Raw genomic sequence first — 18644 nt, forward strand, 5'->3', positions numbered from 1 at the left:
TTATGAACTCCTTTAATTTTTGTTTGTCGGTGAAACTTTTAATCTGTCCTACTGTTTTGAATAGCAGCCATGCTGGATAAAAAATTCTTGGCTGCATATTTTTCTGATTCAGCACATTGAACATATCCTGCCACTCCTTTCTGGCCTGCGAAGTTTCTGTGGATAGGTCTGCTGCAAACCTGATCTGTCTTCCCTTATAGGTTAAGGACTTTTTTCCCATGGCTGCGTTAATGATTCTTTCCTTGCCTGAGTATTTTGTGATTTTGACTATCATATGCCTTGTTTATGGTCAGTTTTTGTTGAGTCTAATAGGAGTCCTCTGTGCTCCCTGGATTTTGATGTCTGCGTGTTTCCCCAGTTTGGGAAAGTTTTCTGCTATGATTTGCTCACATAACCCTTCTATCCCTTTTTCTCTCTCTTCATATTCTGGGACCTCTACGATTCTGATGTTGTTCCTTTTTAAAGAATCACAGATTTCTCTAATTCTTAAATCATGCTCTTCTGCCTTAGTCTCCCTTTCTTTTTCTGCTTCATTATTCTGCATGTTTCTCCTCTATATCGATGATTCCTCATCCATTCTTGCTGCCATAGCATCCTTTTGAGATTACAGCTCAGTTATAGCATTTTTTTTTCATCCTGACCAGCTTTTACTTCTTTTATCTCTGCAGAAAGGGATTCTAATCTATTTTAGACTCCAGCTAGTATTCTTATGATCGTGATTCTAAATTCTGGTTCAGACATCTTGCTTGTATCCTTGTTAGTTAAGTCCTGGCTGTTGTTTCTTCCTGCTCTTTTCTTTTCTTTTTTTGAGGCTTCTTTTTTTTTATTAAATAGAATTTATTGTCAGATTGGTTTTCATACAACACCCAGTGCTCATTCCAATGGGTGACCTCCTCAATGCCCATCACCCACGTTCCCCTCTCCCCCACCCCCATCAACCCTCAGTTTGTTCTCAGTATTTAAGAGTCTCTTATGCTTTGCCTCCCTACATCTCTGTAACTTTCTCCCCCCATCCTCTCCCCCCCGGTCTTCTGTTAAGTTTCTCAGGATCCACATATGAGTGAAAACATATGGTATCTGTCTTTCTCTGCCTGACTTATTTCACTTAGTATAATACTCTCCATTTCCATCCTTGTTGTTAAAAATGGCCAGATTTCATTCTTTCTCATTGCCAAATAGTATTCCATTGTATATATAAACCACATCTTATTTATCCATTCGTCAGTTGATGGACATTTAGGCTTTTTCCATAATTTGGCTATTGTTGAAAGTGGTGCTATAAACATTGGGGTACAAGTGCCCTTATGCATCAGCACTCCTGTATCCCTTGGGTAAGTTCCTAGCAGTGCTGTTGCTGGGTCATAGGGTAGATCTATTTGTAATTTTTTGAGGAACCCCCACACTGTTTTTCAGAGTGGCTGTAACAGTTTGTATTCCCACCAACAGGGTTCCCATTTCTCCACCTCCTCTCCAGCATCTACAGTCTCATAATTTGTTCATTTTAGACCCTCTGACCAGCGTGAGGTGGTATGTGAGTGTGGTTTTGATTTGTATTTCCCTGATGAAGAGCGACACTGAGCATCTTTCATGTGTCTGTTGGCCATCTGGATGTCTTCTTTAGAAAAGTGTCTATTCATGTCTTTTGCCCATTTCTTCACTGGATTATTTGGGGGTTTTTTTTTGGGTGTGGAGTTTGGTGAGTTCTTCATAGATTTTAGATACTAACCCTTTATCCGATATGTCATTTGCAAATATCTTTTCCTATTCCGTTGGTTGCCTTTTAGTTTTGTTGATTGTTTCCTTTGCAGTGCAGAAGCTTTTTATCTTCGTGAGGTCCCTATAGTTCATTTTTGCTTTTAATTCCCTTGCCTTTGGGGATGTGTTGAGTAAGAAATTGCTGAGGCTGAGGTCAAAGAGGTTTTTTTCCTGCTTTCTCCTCTAAGGTTTTGATGGTTTCATGTCTCACATCCATTTCGAGTTTATTTTTGTGAATTGTGTAAGAAAGTGATCTACTTTTATTCTTCTGCATGTTGCTGTCCAGTTCTCCCAGCACCATGTGTTAAAGAGACTGTTGGTTTTTTTCTTGGAAACTCCTTCCTGCTTTGTCAAAGATCAGTTGGCCATACATTTGTAGGTTCAATTCTGGGGGTCTCTATTTTATTCTATTGGTCTATTGTCTGTTTTTGTGCCAATACCATGCTGTCTTGATGATTACAGCTTTGTAGTAGAGGCTAAGGTCTGGGATTGTGATGCCTCCCACTTTGGTCTTCTTCTTCAAAATTACTTTGGCTATTTGGGGTCTTTTGTGGTTCCATAAAAGTCTTAGGATTGCTTTTTCTAGCTTTGAGAAGATACTGGTGCAATTTTGATTGGGGTTGCATTGAATGTGTAGATTGCTTTTGGGAGTATTGACATTTTAACAATATTTATTCTTCCAATCCATGAGCATGGAATATTTTTCCATTTCTTTGTATCTTCTTCAATTTCCTTCATAAACTTTCTGTAGTTTTCAGCATACATATCTTTTACATCTTTGGTTAGGTTTATTCCTAGGTGATTATATGATTGTTGGTGCAATTGTGAATGGGATCAGATTCTTTATTTCTCTTTCTCTTGCGTCATTATTGGTGTATAAAAATGCAAATGATTTCTATACATTGATTTTGTACCCTGCAACTTTGATGAATTCATGTATCAGTTCTAGAAGACTCTTGGTGGAATCTATCAGGTTTTCCATGTAGAGTATCATGTCTTCTGCAAATAGTGAAAGTTTGACTTCATCTTTGCCAATTTTGATGCCTTTGATTTCATTTTGTTGTCTGATTGCTGATGCTAGAACTTCCAACACTATGTGAAACAACAGTGGTGACAGTGGACATCCCTGTCGTGTTCCTGATCTCAGGGGGAAAGCTCTCAGTTTTTCCCCATTGAGGATATTAGCTGTGGGCTTTTCACAAATGGCTTTTATGATGTTTAAGTATATTCCTTCTATCCCGACTTTCTCTAGGGTTTTTATTATGAAATGATGCTGAATTTTGTCAAATGTTTTTCTGCATCTGTTGACAGGATCATATGGTTCTTTTCTTTTGTTAATGTGATGCATCACATTGATTTATTTGTGAATATTGAACCAGCCCTTCATCCCAGGAATGAATCCCTCTTGATCATGGTGAATAATTCTTTTTATGTGTTGTTGAATTTGATTTGCTAGTATCTTGAGAAATTTTGCATCCCTGCATTCATCAGGGCTATTGGCCTGTAGTTCTCTTTTTTTGCTGGGTCTCTTGTTTGGGAATCAAAGTAATGCTGGCTTCATAGAATGAGTCTGGAAGTTTTCTTTCCCTTTCTATTTTTTGGAACAGCTTGAGAAGAATAAGTATTACCTCTACTTTAAATGTCTGGTAGAATTCCCCAGGGAAGGCATCTGGTCCAGGACTCTTATATGTTAAGAGATTTTTGATAACTGATTGAATTTCTTCACTAGTTATGGATCTGTTCAAATTTTCTATTTTTTCCCATTTGGGTTTTGGTAGTGTGTGGGGTTTAGGAATTTGTCCATTTCTTCTAGGTTGTCCAGTTTGTTGGCATATAATTTTTCATAGTATTGCCTGATAATTACTTGTATTTCTAAGGGATTGGATGTAATAATTCCATTTTCATTCGTGATTTTATTTATTTGCGTCTTCTCTTTTTTCTTTTTGAGAAGCCTGGCTAGAGGTTTATCAATTTTGTTTATTGTTTCAAAAAACCAACTCTTGGTTTCATTGACCTGCTCTACTTTTTTTTGGATTCTATATTGTTTATTTCTGCTCTAATCTTTTTTATTTCTCTTCTTCTACTGGGCTTGGGGTGTCTTTGCTGCTCTGCTTCCATTTCCTTTAGGTGTGCTGTTAGATTTTGTATTTGGGGTTTTTCTTGTTTCTTGAGATAGGCCTGGATTGCAATGTATTGCAACCCCTTCTCAGGACTGCCTTCGCTGCATCCCAAAGCGTTTGGATTGTTGTATTTTCAGTTTCACTTTTTCCATATATTTTTAAATTTCTTCTCTAATTGCCTGGTTGGTCCATTCATTCTTTAGTAGGATGTTCTTAACCTCCATGCTTTTGGAGGTTTTCCAGACTTTTTCCTGTGTTTGACTTCAAGCTACATAGTATTGTGACCTGAAAGTGTGCATGGTATGATCTCAAATCTTTTATATTTATTGAGGGCTGTTTTGTGACCCAGTATGTGATATACCTTGTAGAATGTTCTGTGTGCACTTGAGAAGAAAGTATATTCTGTTGCTTTGGGATGCAGAGTCCTAAATATATCTGTCAAGTCCATCTGTTCCAATGTATCATTCAGGGCCCTTGTTTCTTTATTGATCCTGTGTCTAGATGATCTATCCATTGTTTAAGTGGAGTATTAAAGTGCCCTGCAATTACCACATTCTCATCAATAAGGGTGCTTCTGTTTGTGATTAATTGTTTTATATATTTGGGGGCTCCCATATTCAGTGCATAGACATTTATAATTGTTAGCTCTTCCTGATGGATAGACCCTGTAATTATTATATAATGCCCTTCATCTCTTGTTACAGCCTTTAATTTAAAGTCTAGTTTGTCTGATATAAGTATGGCTATCCCAGCGTTCTTTTGACTTCCAGTAGTATGATAGATAATTCTCCATCCCCTCACTTTCAATCTGAAGGTGTCCTCAGGTCTGAAATGAGTCTCTTGTAGACAGCAAATAGATGGGTCTTGCTTTTTATCCAACCTGATACCCTATTTCCTTTGATTGGCACATTTAGTCCACTTATATTCTGTGTTGTTACTGAAAGATATGAATTCAGAGTCATTGTGTTATCTGTAGGTTTCATGCTTGCAGTGATGTCTCTGGTACTTTGTGGTCCTTGCAACATTTCACTCACAGAGTCCCTTAGGATCTCTTGTAGGGCTGGCTTAGTGGCGATGAATTCCTTCAGTTTTTGTTTGTTTTAGAAAACCTTTATCTATCCTTCTATTCTGAATGACAGACTTGCTGGATAAAGGATTCTTGGCTGCATATTTTTTCTATTCATCACATTGAAGATTTCCTGCCATTTCTTTCTGGCCTGCCAAGTTTCAGTAGATAGGTCTGCCACTACCCTTATGTGTCTACCTTTGTATGTTAAGCCTGTTTATCCCTAGCTGCTTTCAGAATTCTCTCTTTATCCTTGTATTTTTCCAGTTTCACTATGATATGTGGTGCAGAAGATTGATTCAAGTTATGTCTGAAGGGAGCTTTCTGTGCCTCTTGGATTTCAATGTCTTCTTCCTTCCACAGATCGGGGAAGTTCTCAGCTATGATTTGTTCAAATACACCTTCAGCCCCTTTCTCTCTCTTTTTCTTCTGAAATTCTTATCTTATGGATATTGTTCCGTTTGATTGCATCACTTAGTTTTCTAATTCTCCCCTCATACTCCTGGATTTTTTTACCTCTCTTTTTCTCAGCTTCCTCTTTTTCCATAATTTTATCTTCTAATTCACATATTCTCCCCTCTGCCTCTTCAATCCATGCTATGGCCACCTCCATTTTACTTTGTACCACATTTATAGCATTTTTAAATTCATCATGACTATTTTTTAGTCCCTTGATCTCTGTAGCAATAGATTCTGCTGTCCTCTATGCTTCTTTCAAGCCAGAAATTAATTTTATAACTATTATTCTAAATTCTTGCTCAGTTATATTGCTTAAGTAGGTTTTGATCAATTTGTTAGCTGTTGCTACTTCCTCGAATTTCTTTTGAGAATTCTTCCGTTTCATCATTTTGTCTAGTTTTCTGTCCCTTATGCATTTTAAAAGCTTGTAGCATTTTCTCCACCTGCGAACACTGCTATATTAAAAGGGGGTCAAAAACTGTCCAGGGCCTGGCCCCTCAGGAGGTGTTTTTTTGGAGATTGTTACTTGCTCTCTGTTGTGACTTTGGTTATTTTATTATCCTACCTGTAGTGATATTTTGGACCTTCCAGCAGGTGTGCTTTGATTTGTTCCTTGGAGTACTCCTATCTTTTCTCCAGTTGACCCATTTTATTCCTGGTAGATTCTGTCTCTTTTCCTCCCAGACTCTGGGATTCAAAGTCCTTTGGCTTCAGCACTTCTTTGTTTGAGAGACGGAAGAGGTATGGGTCCCTTACTTCTCCACCATGTTGGCCCCAATTCGACCTGTATTCTGCTCTTTCTTTTGGGGTGAATTACTTCATTTCATCGTTTTGAAAGGAGAAAAAGAATGAGGTTAAATTTTCTTATTAAAATTTAAAAATTAAAATTAAAAATTAAAAACACACACACAAATCAAATAAGTGATGCTAGATACTAGGTGTGATTTTGTCTGGATATTGAAAGGGGCTTGATAGATTAGAGAAAAAAAGGGGAAAAAAAGAAAAGGAAATCATTTGAAAATTTAAAAAAATGAATACACTGAAATAGAATAAAATGAAATGATGGAAGTAAATAGAATTTGAAAAACTTTACAGAAAAGTAAAAAAATATAGTAGAAAAAATTAAAGAATATTTTTAATAAAAATTGAAAATAAAAATAAATTCTTTTTACTGTATTCAAGATAAAGAAAACAAACAAAAAAGAGGGGGGGGGAAAGAAAATTAAATAGATGGACCAGTGAACAGACTGAAATTACTTCTTTTTCCCCTAGGGGTCAAACTATGAAGTGCTTTATAGTCTGTAAACTAAGAAGGCAGGGAGACTTGTGTTCCTGAAGAGCGAAGTTGGTCCAGTTGGGCAGGGCTTAGTGCAATGGCTCCATTCTCCACTAGATGGTGCCACTTAGCTTACTGGGTGGATTGTTGTGGTGCTTGTAGGTGTGTATGTGCATGCATGGTAGCGTGAAAATGGTGAAAATGGTGAAAATGTTAGCGTGAAATGGGACCCAGCTATGCAGTCTCTAGTATCAGAACTCTGCTCTCCCCGATCAGCAATCACGCACCTGTCCTTTGTCTTCAGCTTCCATCCATTCCCCACTTTACACTGTCCGTGACCAAGCCTCAGGCAGCACCTCCATCCTGAGTTTTATCTCAGATGTGGCTGTGTTTCCTGATCCCTTACTTCTGAGGGACTGTGGCTTTGACCCATTCTGTCCCTCTGAGGGAGGGTCTCACCAAGCAATGGCCAGGTGCTGGCGACACCCAGGAACATTCAGAGGACCATGCTGCTGAAGATGCCCACAGACTGTGGCTGGGTGCCAGCCTGCCCCAGGAAAAGTTCATGTGATCATGTAGCATGTGATCATGCAGCTTTTCAGGGATTATGACAAATCACAACACAAATGGCACTAGACTTCACCCCCAATGACCTTGTTCCAGCACCAGCGAATGTGGTTGTTCACCCAGATCCACTGGGGCCTTTGCCTTTGAGGGAGCCACACAGCCTCTACCAGATGTCCACCCAGCAGAGGAACCACTTCTCCCCATATGGCCCGAAGACCCATGGACTTCACTCTGCACCTGGGGATTCGCCCTTCTCACTAGAGCACCGCCAGGTATCGAGATGCAGAGTTTCAGACTCTGTGCTCCCCCTGTTTATAGAGTCTCAATGGAATATAAGCCCTCTCCTTTCTCCTTTCTCCCTTTTTAGTTCAGTCCCTGTGGCTATTGCCACTTTTCCATTTCTCTCCAGCTGCTTTTGGAGGTGTGCTTTTCCTGTATTCTTCCCCCATCTCCATCCTCTCTCCACATGCAAAAATAGCTCCCTGCCTTCTGTGGCTTCTGTCTTCCCCAGTTCACCTCTCTGTGCCATGCACCTGCTAAGTTCTGTGGTTCAGGTTGTGCAGACTGTTGTGTTAATCTCAAATCAGTTTTCTAGGTGTGCAGGATGATTTGTGTTGGTCTGGCTATATTTAATGAATGCAAAACACACACCAAAAAAACCATGCTGTTTTGCCATCTTGGCTCCTCCCCTGTAACGTGAAATTGTGATGGATATATTGCCTGTGGTGTATATTTGGCATGGTTGTTGTATATGTAGGATGTGTGGGAGGTATATTTATGGTGTCTGTGTGGCATATGTCTATTTGTGTTGTATGGGCAATGTTTGGTGTGTGTGCAATGCATGTGTAGGATATATATTTGGTATATGTATGATGTGTGTTTGGCATGTGTGTTTTATGTTTGCTGTTTGGCTTAGGTGTTTTGTTTCTGTGTGTGATGTGTATGTATTATGTGAGTGCTGTTTCTGTAGTTTATGTGAATGTGGGAATGTGGTGTGTTTTTGCTTTAGAGTTTGTATGTGTGGTCTTTATGTGGGATGCGTGTGGTTACTATGTGATTTATGTGTCATGTGTGTGGTATATATATGTATAGTATGTGTGTGTAATGTTTCCAGTATGTGAATTGTGGGTAATGTCTGGGTACGTGTGTGTAGTGTATGCATGTTAAAGACTGGTGCATGCGTATTTGTGTCTGGTATTGGCAGTGTGTGTCGTGTCTATAGTGCATGTATTGTGTGTCTGTTCTGTTTATGTCATGTATGTTTATTTAATATATGCCTTGTTTGTGTGGTGTGGTTTTTCAACTTTATTATTTCCCAAAGCAGAGTATATGGCACTTCCCTTACATTCCCCCTATAGGTTTTCAAACACTTCTTAGTAAAACAAGATGTTAGTTTAAAGATAGTTTTTCATTACATTTTTAACACTTCTAACTTAGTGAAACAAGATGTTAGGTGAAAGATTGTTTCTCCATAGTGTTGTTTATATGTTGTTATATGTTTATAGAGTTGAGTTATAATTCTACACCTAGGTTTTCAACCACTTCCAACTTAGAGAAAAAGATGTTTGTTGAAAGATAGTTTCTTCAGTGTTTTACAGAGTGGACCATATGGTACTTTCCTTATAATTCCCTGTAAAAATCTTCAAACACTCCTAACTTGGTGACACAAGATGTTAGTAGAAAGTTGCTTTCTCCATAGAGATGTTTCACAGAGTTGAATATATGACACTTTCCTTATAGTTCTCCACATATGTTCTCAAAAAATTTTCCTTTAGTTGAAAGATTGTTTCTCCACAGTGTTAAGTCACAGAATAGAGTTATGACACTTTAGTTATACTTCAAGGCCTAAGTTTTCAAACATTTCCAACTTAGTGAAACAAGATGTTAGTTGAAAGATTGTCTCTCCACAGTGTTCCTTCACAGAGTTGAGTATATTGCACTTTAATTATAGTCTAGGCCTAGGTTTTCAAACACTTCTAATTTTGTGAAAAAATCTGTTAGTTGAAAGATGGTTTCTCCACAGTGTTGTTTCACAGAATTGAGTATATGGCACTTTCCTTATAGTTCCTTTCCCAGGATTTCAAACAACTCTTACTTAGTGAAACAAGATGTTAGTTGATAGATTGTTTCTCCACTGTGTTGTTTCACAGAGCTGAATACTTCCTTAAATTTCCTTCATAGGGTTTTAAACACTTCTAAATTAATAAACAAGATGTTAGTTGAGAGATGGTTTATCCACAATGTCGTTTCATAGAATTGAGTACATGGCAATTTAGTTAAACTTCTAGGCCTAGGATTTCAAAGACTTCAAACTGAGTGACAGAAGAGGTTCGTTGAAAAATGGATTCTCCACAGTGTTTACAGAGCTTGAATTATGGTACTTTAATGATAATTTTATGGCTTGGTTTTCAAACACTTATACCTTGGTGAAACAAGATGTTAGTTGAAAGATGGTTTCTCCCCACGTTTTTTAACAGTTGAATATATAACATATTCTTTCCAGCTCCCCACTGAGGTTTGCAAACACATCTACCTTACTGAAACAAGATGTTAGTTGAAAGATCATTCTCCACAGTGTTGTTTCTCTTTCACATAGTTCAATATGTGGCACTTTTATAATACTTCCAGGCCAATATTTTCAAACCCTTCTAACTTCATAAAACAAGATGTTAGTCAAAAGATGGGTTCCACATAGGGTTTTGTTTTGTTTTGTTTTTAGCAGAGTTTACTATATAGTATTTTTGTTTCAGTTCCCCACTTAGATTTTCAAACACTTTTATCTTCATGAAACATGATGTTAGTTGAAAGATTGTATCTCAACACAGATTGTTTACCAGAATTGAGTATACGGCACTCTCCTTTTAATTCCATGAATAAGTTTGCAAACCCCTCTAACTTAGTGATACAAGATGTTAGTTGAAAGATAGTTTCTCCATAGTGTTGTTTCTCAGAGTTCAGTATATGGCAGTTTTGTGATATCTCCATAGGCCTAGGTTTTCACACTCTTCTAACTTGCTGAAAATGTTATTCAAAAGATAATTCCTCCTCCATGTCTTTTTCTGAAGTGGAGTATACTGAACTTTCTGGGAATTCAATGCAGAGGTTGTCAAACATTTCTCACTTATGTAAGCAAGTTGTTAGTTTAAAGATGGCACCTCCACAGTGTTTTTGCTTAGAGTTGCATATAGAGTACTTTCCTTATATTTCCACGAGTATGTTTTCAAAAACTGAAATATTAGTTGCAAGATGGTTTCTCAAAGTTGGGAACAAACCTACACAGGCTGAATGTCATGTGATCTTGGTCACCAATTGGTGGGCACCCTGCAAAAGCCAGAACTCTCTGGCCAAGCCACATTCCTGGTGGGAAAAGAGGCCCAGAGGTCCTTTTCTAAGGATACAGTACCGTGCAGAAAACACCTGCTCTCCTGAAAGGCAGCCTGAATTCCATTTGGAAACAGCTCCCTTAACATGGGCAAATATCGTGAGATCTCAGGCCAAATCTCCCAAGACATTAGGAACCATCTGGTTGACACCTTGCAAAACCTGGAACTGCCTAGAGGAGGCTCATTCCTGGAGGCAAAGGAGGCTGTGAATTCCTTTTCCATAGATGCAAGATTGTTGAGAACACCCATGCTCCACTGAAACGCAGACTGGCTCCATTTGGTCACACTTCACAAGACCCAAGGGCAAATCTCACAAGATCTCAGGAGAAATCTCATGAGATCACTGTCGTCATCTAGCAGACACCCTGCAAGTGCTGGAATTCCCTGGAGAGCCTCATTCCTAAGGTGAAAAAGCCCTGAAATTGCTTTTCCGAGGATTTGAGAATGTTGGGAGCACCCCTTATCCCCTGAAGGACAGCCTGGCTTCCATTTTGACACACATCTCAATTTCCAGGGGCAAATCTCATGAGATAAAGGGCAAATCTCCAAAGACCTTGGGCGCCTTCTGGCGGTAACCCTGCAAGAGCCAAAACACACTAGCAAAGCCTCTTTTTCTGGAGGGAAAAATGCCTGGAAGACCTTTTTGCAGATTCTAGATGGTTGGGATCACCATGCTCCCTTGAAATGTAACCTGGCTTCCATTTTAACAAAACTAAGGTGACCCTGTGGTAAATCTCATGGGATCTCAGGACAAATCTCATAGATCTTGGGCACCACTAGGCAGACACCAGGCAAAAACTGGAATTCCCTAGCCAAACCTCATTCTGAGTCATGGAAAAAGTCCAGATTTCCATTTATGCTAATTCAGGAACATTGGGAACACCACTGCTTTCTTGAAAGGCAGACTAGCTTCCATTTAGACACACTTGGCATGCCCCAGGGTCAAATCTCATCACATCACAGGCCAAATCTTGTGAGACCTCAATCCCCACTGGCAGACACCCAGAAAGTGCCAGAACTGCATAGCCAAGCTTTGTTCCTGGAGGAGAAAAAGTCCAGTAATTGCTTTTCTGTGGATTTGGGATTGTTGGAAGCACCCATGATCCCCTGAACCACAGCTTGGCTTCCACTTAGTCACATTTCACATGACCCAGGGGCAAATGTTGCAAGATGTCAGGACAAATCTCGTGTAATCGCTGTGGCCACTTGGCAGACACCAGGCAAGTGACAGAATTCCATGGTGAGCCACATTTCTAGAGGTGAAAAAGCCCTGCAATTGCTGTTCTGCAGAATCAGGACCATGGGGAACACCCCTGCTCCCCTGAAACACAGCCTGGCTTCCGTTTGGACACAACTCATGTGACCCGGGGGCAAATCTCGAAAGATCTAGGGCACCATCAGGCAGCAGACAGCAAGGCCAGAACTCCACAGCTGAACCGGGTTCCTAGAGGCAACAAATAACCTCAAGAACATTTTCTCAGAATCGGGACCTTTGGGAATTCACCTACTCCCCTGAAACACAGCCAGGCTTCCATTTGAACACACCTAGAGTGATCCAGGATCAAACTGCACAAAATCTCAGGGGCCCTCTGGCAGGTACCTGGAACGCAGTAATTCCCTAGCCAAGCCTTGTTCCTTGAAGTAAAAATGTCCTGCAAGGAATTTTTGGCAGATGCAGGATCATGGGGAACACCCGTAATCCCCTGAAAGTCAGTCTGGATTCCACTTGGAAGCAGTTTGCTTTAGCCAGGAGAAAATCTCATGATATCTCAGGGCAAATCTCCTGAGATCTCAAGAGACACCTGGCAAGATATGGAACCAACTTAGCCGAGGCTCATTCATGGAGACAAAAGGAGGCCCTGAGTTGGGAATTGTTGGGAACACTCCTGATCCCCTGAAACACAGCCTGTTTTCCATTTGGACACAGGTCGCCTGACCCAGGGATAAATCTCACAAGATCCAGGGCAAAACTCGCCAAACCTGGGGCACCTCCTGGTGGTCACACTGCAAGAGCAGGGGTAGCCATGCCAACTATGGTTTTTGGAGAGAAAGAAGGCAAAAAAGGCCTATTCAGCACTTACAACACAATTGAGTACAACCAACTCCTGCTCCCAGGAAAGGCAGACTGGCTTCCATTTTGAAAAACGTTGGGTGACCCAGGGCTAAATCCTGTGAATTCTCAGGCCAAATATTAGATCTCAGTGCCAAATTGGTGGGCACCAGAGAAGAACAAGAATTTGCCAGCCAAGCCTATTTCCTGGAAGTGACAAAGGTCCAGAATTCCTTTTCCACACAGTTGGGACCATTGGGAACACAGTTGCTGTCCTGGAAGGCAGCCTCTCTTCCAGTTTGACACATGTCATGTACTCTAGGGGGAAATCACATGAGACCTCCAGCCAGACCTCGGGGAAACATGGCCACCATCTGGTGTGAAACCTGCAAGAGCCAGAACTCCCTAACAGAGCCTCCTTCCTGCAGGGAAAAATGCCCACAAGGCCTTTTCAGAATTTTGACAAGGTTGCAATATCCCTGCTCTCCTGGAAGGCAGACAGGCTTCAGTTTGGAAGTGACTTGCAAGACCGAGGGAAAACCTCATGGGACCTCAGGCCAAATATCATGAGATCTAGGGCACAAATAGGTAGAAACAAGAGAAACGCTGGAAATCCCAAACCAAGCCTCATTCCTGGGTGTGGAAAAGGCCCAGAATTCATTTTCTTCTCTTTCAGGAACCTTGAGACCACAGCTCTCCTGAAAGGCAGCCTGGCTTCCATGTTAACACACATAGTGTGCCCCTGGGGCAAACCTCATGACATCACAGGCTAAATATCCCGAGACTCAGTGGCCAATGGCAGGCCCCCAGTAAGTGCTAGAACTCCATAGCCTAGCCTCTTTCCTGGAGGTGAAAAAGTCCTGCAATTGCTTTTCTGTTGATTTGGGACCATTGGGAGCACCTCTGATCCCTTGAAATGCAGCCTCGATTCCCTTTTGACACACCTTGCATGACCCATGAGCAAATCTCCCAAGATCTCAGGTACACTCTGGCACTTAACCATTAAGCACTGGGACACCCCCAGAGCCTGGCTTCTGGAGGGAAAGAAGGCCCAGAAGTCCTGTTCAGAATATTCCACACAGTTGGGAACACTCGAATCCTGCTCCCCCAAAATGCCCCCTGGCCAGCTTCCATTTTGACAAACCTTACCTGACCCAGGGCTAAATATTACAAGATCTCAGGCCAAATATCATGAGAACTCAGGTGCCATTGGGCAGTCACCCAACAAAAACCTGAATTTCCTAGCCAAGCCTCTTTCCAAGAGGAGAAAAGGGCCCAGAATTACTTTTCTGTAGGGTCTGGATCATTGGGAACATGGCTGCTTTCCTAAAACGCTGTCTGGTTCACAGTTTGACACATATCACCTGCCCCAGGGGCAAATCGTGTGAGACCTCAGCTCACATCTCCCCATACCTTGGCCACCAACTGGTGTGCACCCTGCACAAGCTGGAACACCCTAGCAGAGCCTCCTTCATGGGGTAAAATGTCCACCAGGGCTTTTGGGCAGATTAGACAGGATTCCAAACCCCCTGATCACCTGACAAGATACCAAGCTTCCATTTGGACATGCCTGGCATGAACAGAGTTAATCTTGTGGATCTCACGTCAAATCTCGTGACCTAGGGAGCCAATGGGCGGATGCCAGGATAACTCCAGAATTCCTTAGCCAAGCCTTTTTCCTGGTTGTCAAAGAGGTCCTAAATTACTTTCCTGCTCTTTCAGAAACTTTGGGAGAACTGACTTCCTGAAATGCAGTCTGGTTTCCATTGTGACACACTTGGCATGCACCAGGGGCAGTCCTCATGACATCACAGGCCAAATCATGCGAGACCCCAGTGGCCAACTGGTGGGCCCCCAGCAAGTGTAGGAACTCTAGAGCCAAGCCTCGTTGCTGGAGGGAAAAAGTCCTGCAATCTCTTGTCTGCTGATTTGGGACCATTAAGGACACCTCTGATCCCGGAAATGCATCCTGGCTTCCCTTTTGACACACCTTGCATGACCCTTGGGCAAATCTCATGAGATCTTGGGCACCCTCTGGCACTTACCCCTCAAGTGTGGGGACATGCTAGCCAAACCTGGCTCCTGGAGGGAAAGAAGGCCCAGAAGACCTATTCAGCAAGTCCCACACAGTTGGTAATGCCCAACTCCTGCTCACTTGAAATGTCACCTGGATTCCATTTTGACAACAATTGCATGACCCAGGGCAAAATCTGGGGAGATCACAGGCCAAGATCATGAGATCTCTGGCACCCATCAGGCGGGCATGCAACAGAACCGGAATTCCCTAGCTGATGCTCTTTCCAGGAGTAGAAAAGGCCCAGAATTCCTTTTCTGCAGGGCCGAGACCATTGGGAACATGGCTGATTTCCTGAAATGCAGCCTGGCTTCCAGGTTGACACACCTTGCGTGCCCCAAGGGCAAATTGCATGAGACCTCAGGCCACATCTCATGATACCTTGACCACCATCTGGTTTGCATCCTGCACGAGCTGGAACTCCCTAGCAGAGCCTCCTTCCTGAATGTAAAAATGCCCACAAGCCCTTTTCAGCAGATTGGACATGGTTGCAATCCTCCTGCTCTCATGAAGTGCAGCCTGGCCTCCAATTTTTCAGACACTGAGTGTAAAATCATGGGATCTCAGACCAAAAATCATGAAATCCAGGGCACCGATGGGAGGGCCCCAGGTAAAACCCAGAATTCCTAGAGCAGAGCCTGGTTCCTAGATGCCATAAAGGTCCTTTTTCTCTCTGTCAAGAACATTGGGACAACTACTTTCCTAAAACGTAGCCTGGCTTACATTAGTTGAAAGATGTTTTCTTTACAGTGTTCTTTTACAACCTTGAGTTCATGGAACTTTTGTTATACTTCCAGCCAAAGATTTTCGAAATCATCTATCTTATTAAAGCAAGATATTAGTGAAAAGATATTGTACTGTCTTGTTTCAAAAAGTTCTATATATGGCACTTTACCAAAGGCCATAGGTATTTCTATTTCTTGAGAGAGTCAACTTGCTAAAAGGTTGTACTAGTCGTTTCATTAACAACAGTCTCCATTCTAGTCTCTAATGAAGAACTCTATCTGCTGGCAATAATTTTGAACCCCTTTACTCTATTTTCAAAGTAGCATCTCCCTGGAGTTCCTTCCTAGTGAGTTTCTCAGAATAATATCCTCTGCTTCTCAAGTGGTGAAGTCCTTGTGACTGTGGAATAGGTATTGTAACAGGACAGCCCCTTAATTTGGTTTCAGAAGTATATGGACATCCAGAGGCCTGAGTCATTGGAAGATGCCCAGTAGAGAATGTTTCTATGTATGCTGGACCAGAGGTTTCTGGTGAGAACTGGCCTCCTTTATGGACCGAGAGGAAATGAAGTGAGTCATCTCCTTTCCAGACTGATCCTATTCCAACTTGAAGTGTCGAGCTTTAGTCCTCCTCCTAGCCATTTCCTTACCATGGCTGTGTGTCTAAAAAATTTTGTTCACACATAGAAGCCATAGAACTGTCACTCACTGAGCTGGCACCCTGGGGTAGGCCACGAGCTCCCACTTTGATCTTGTGCCCAGTGAGAGAGCCATCAGTGTCTGCTCAACCAAAGGAATGATGGCCTTTAGTCCCTGAGTGCATGGCACTTGGCCTGCTCTGGTATAGAAGGTGAAGGGGAGCCAACTTTATTCACTTACCTGGTTGACTGAGTTGTTTTCATCCTGAGAAGCAGACTGTTTGTACATGGGCTGTATGAACCAGGAGAGGATCGGCACAGGAAAGGCCCATTTCAGGAACAGGGAATGAAGTCCTTGTTCCAGTCTTCTGAGCAAGAGCCAGGAAAACCCAATAACTACAGCTCAAGCACTGCTGCCTCTGAAAATTGAAGGAAATAGTGGGAAGGACAGACAAAATTAGAAAATTGTGGCTCCTGAAGAAAGAATAGTGGTTTCTTGCTGACAATGCTCCCTGGTGTAGCTCTGTAGAGGGATCCTTTGCCTAAGCCTAGGCATTTATTACTCCTGATACAACCAGGTTGGTAGGACATTGTGCTGGGTACTTCAATCTCAACATTCCCCATGTGTCAACTCTAAAGAAGAACACTAGCACTCTGGGTCTCCATTTACATAAATTTGCTCTTTTTTTTTTTTTTTTTTGAGAAAAGGCTCTGCCTGGAATCTGTTCAGATCCAGTGTCTGAGAGTAATATCACCTTTTTTCAATTTGGGAGTCTGGTGATGTCCACGTGATGGTGATATAGGTTTTGCATTGGGCTCTTCTCAACTTGGTTCTAGAGGCGTGTGGCCATCCAAACACCTAGGGTATTTGAAGTTCCCAGGGAGAATGTTTGTGGGCAGCCTAAGCCAGAGGTTAGAGGAGGATCCCACCTCCCTTGTGGGACAAGAGAAAGGGACTATAGCTATCTCCTTCCTAGATTTACCCATGCCAGTTTGAAATGCAGAACTATGACTCACCTCATAGTCATTCCTATCCCATTTCTGCTATTCTAACTTGGTGTCAGTTCACACTCCAAGACCATGGAGGCTGTCACATACACATCCAGGGTCCAAGTATTGGTGGCGACATTTCAGTCAGTTCCTGAGCTAGAGGGCTCTTGGAGCCTAATATCCTAGAGGACAGTTGACCCTCCCAGCCCTGACCTCTCAGTGCTTAACAGGCTACAGTCATTGTGGGAATGGTTAGTCACATTAACTCCTACCCATAACTGATGGAGATACCCTCATTCAGAAGAACAGACACTCTGTGCATATGCAGTATTCTCCAGGACCTGATCAGCACACAAATTGCCTTTTGAAGAAATAGTGCACCAAGGCCTCATCCCCACCACTTGGTCATCAGATGGAAGCACATACTTAATACCCCATAATCACTGCTGATCTGATGAACAGAAGCATGCCAAAACCCAAAGGTTTCCCTCTCTTTCTTAAGGTAGAATGTAGGCCTCTTGCTCACAGGGAGCCAAGAGACAGTCCGTAGAAGACTCTTTAGCCAAAGCCCACCAAATGTTCTTCTGATTCCTGAGCCAGCCACCTTGCTAATACATTCTGCTAGTCATTTTATTCTCAACATTAGCTAATTCTCACCCATAATGAAGAACTCTGGACCTGCATATATCCATTTTTACCACATTGCTTTATTATCAATCTAGGTTTTTCTTGGGGTGCATAAATTCAGGCTTTTAGAGAAATATCTTCTGCTTGCAAATGTCAATCCTGGCCCAGCCCTTGTGACTGTGAGATAGGTTGAGTTGAAGTGCCCCTGGCATTTTACTTTTATGACTACATGGACATTCAGAGCCCTAGGCATTAGACGAGATCTAGCTGAGATCTTTTTGTGTGGAGACTGAGCCAAGGGTATTAGATGGGAGGTGGCCCATTTTCTAGGATGAGGGGGAATGAAGTTAAACTTCTCCTTTCCACATTGATCACATTCCCATTGGAAGGAAATGGCAAACAAACTTTTGTCCCCTGTGCAGCCATTCTCTTCCCCTTACTACACTTGTGGCCATATCTTTCTTTGCCCTTTGGAGCCAAGAAGCTGACACTCAATTACCCAGCACCAAGGGATGGGCGGATTTTTCCCACTCTGTTCTGCACTTGGTGACAGTCATCACTGTCTTAATCCCAAAGGAAAATGACCCTCCTATCCCTGAGCTTGGTGGTAGGTTCTCTCTGGAATGGGGCTGGGGGTAGGGAAGGGGAGCCAGCTTGCCTCATTACTTTGTCTGATTGCAGTGACTTCATCCTGATAGCAGACAGTTCACACAGGAGTTGTAAGCTCAGGACCTGGTCAGCAAAGAAAGAGCTCTTTAGAAGGAGATGGCACCAATGCCCATTCTCACACTTTGGATCAGCAGCTGGACTCAACTCACAGGTGCAGCACAGTCACTGCTCACTCCACTCCCTGATGGGAAAAGCAAGAAAACAGACAAAGCTCCAATGCTCTCCAGGCCTTTCTGAGTGAAGAC

At 42.1% G+C, this 18644-nt stretch overlaps 1 long non-coding RNA gene across 1 annotated transcript in view; it reads right to left on the reverse strand.

Moving 5' to 3' along the window:
- The window catches only part of LOC123381987, a 49647-nt gene extending 33117 nt beyond the window's left edge, over positions 1 to 16530 (reverse strand). The window contains exon 1 of the long non-coding RNA XR_006589682.1: positions 16355 to 16530. This is a non-coding gene — a long non-coding RNA (uncharacterized LOC123381987). The remainder of the gene's footprint in view (positions 1 to 16354) is intronic.
- Between the last annotated feature and the right edge of the window lie 2114 nt (positions 16531 to 18644).

This window comes from Felis catus, chromosome E1, assembly GCF_018350175.1.
Source record: "Felis catus isolate Fca126 chromosome E1, F.catus_Fca126_mat1.0, whole genome shotgun sequence".
Lineage (NCBI taxonomy): Eukaryota > Metazoa > Chordata > Mammalia > Carnivora > Felidae > Felis > Felis catus.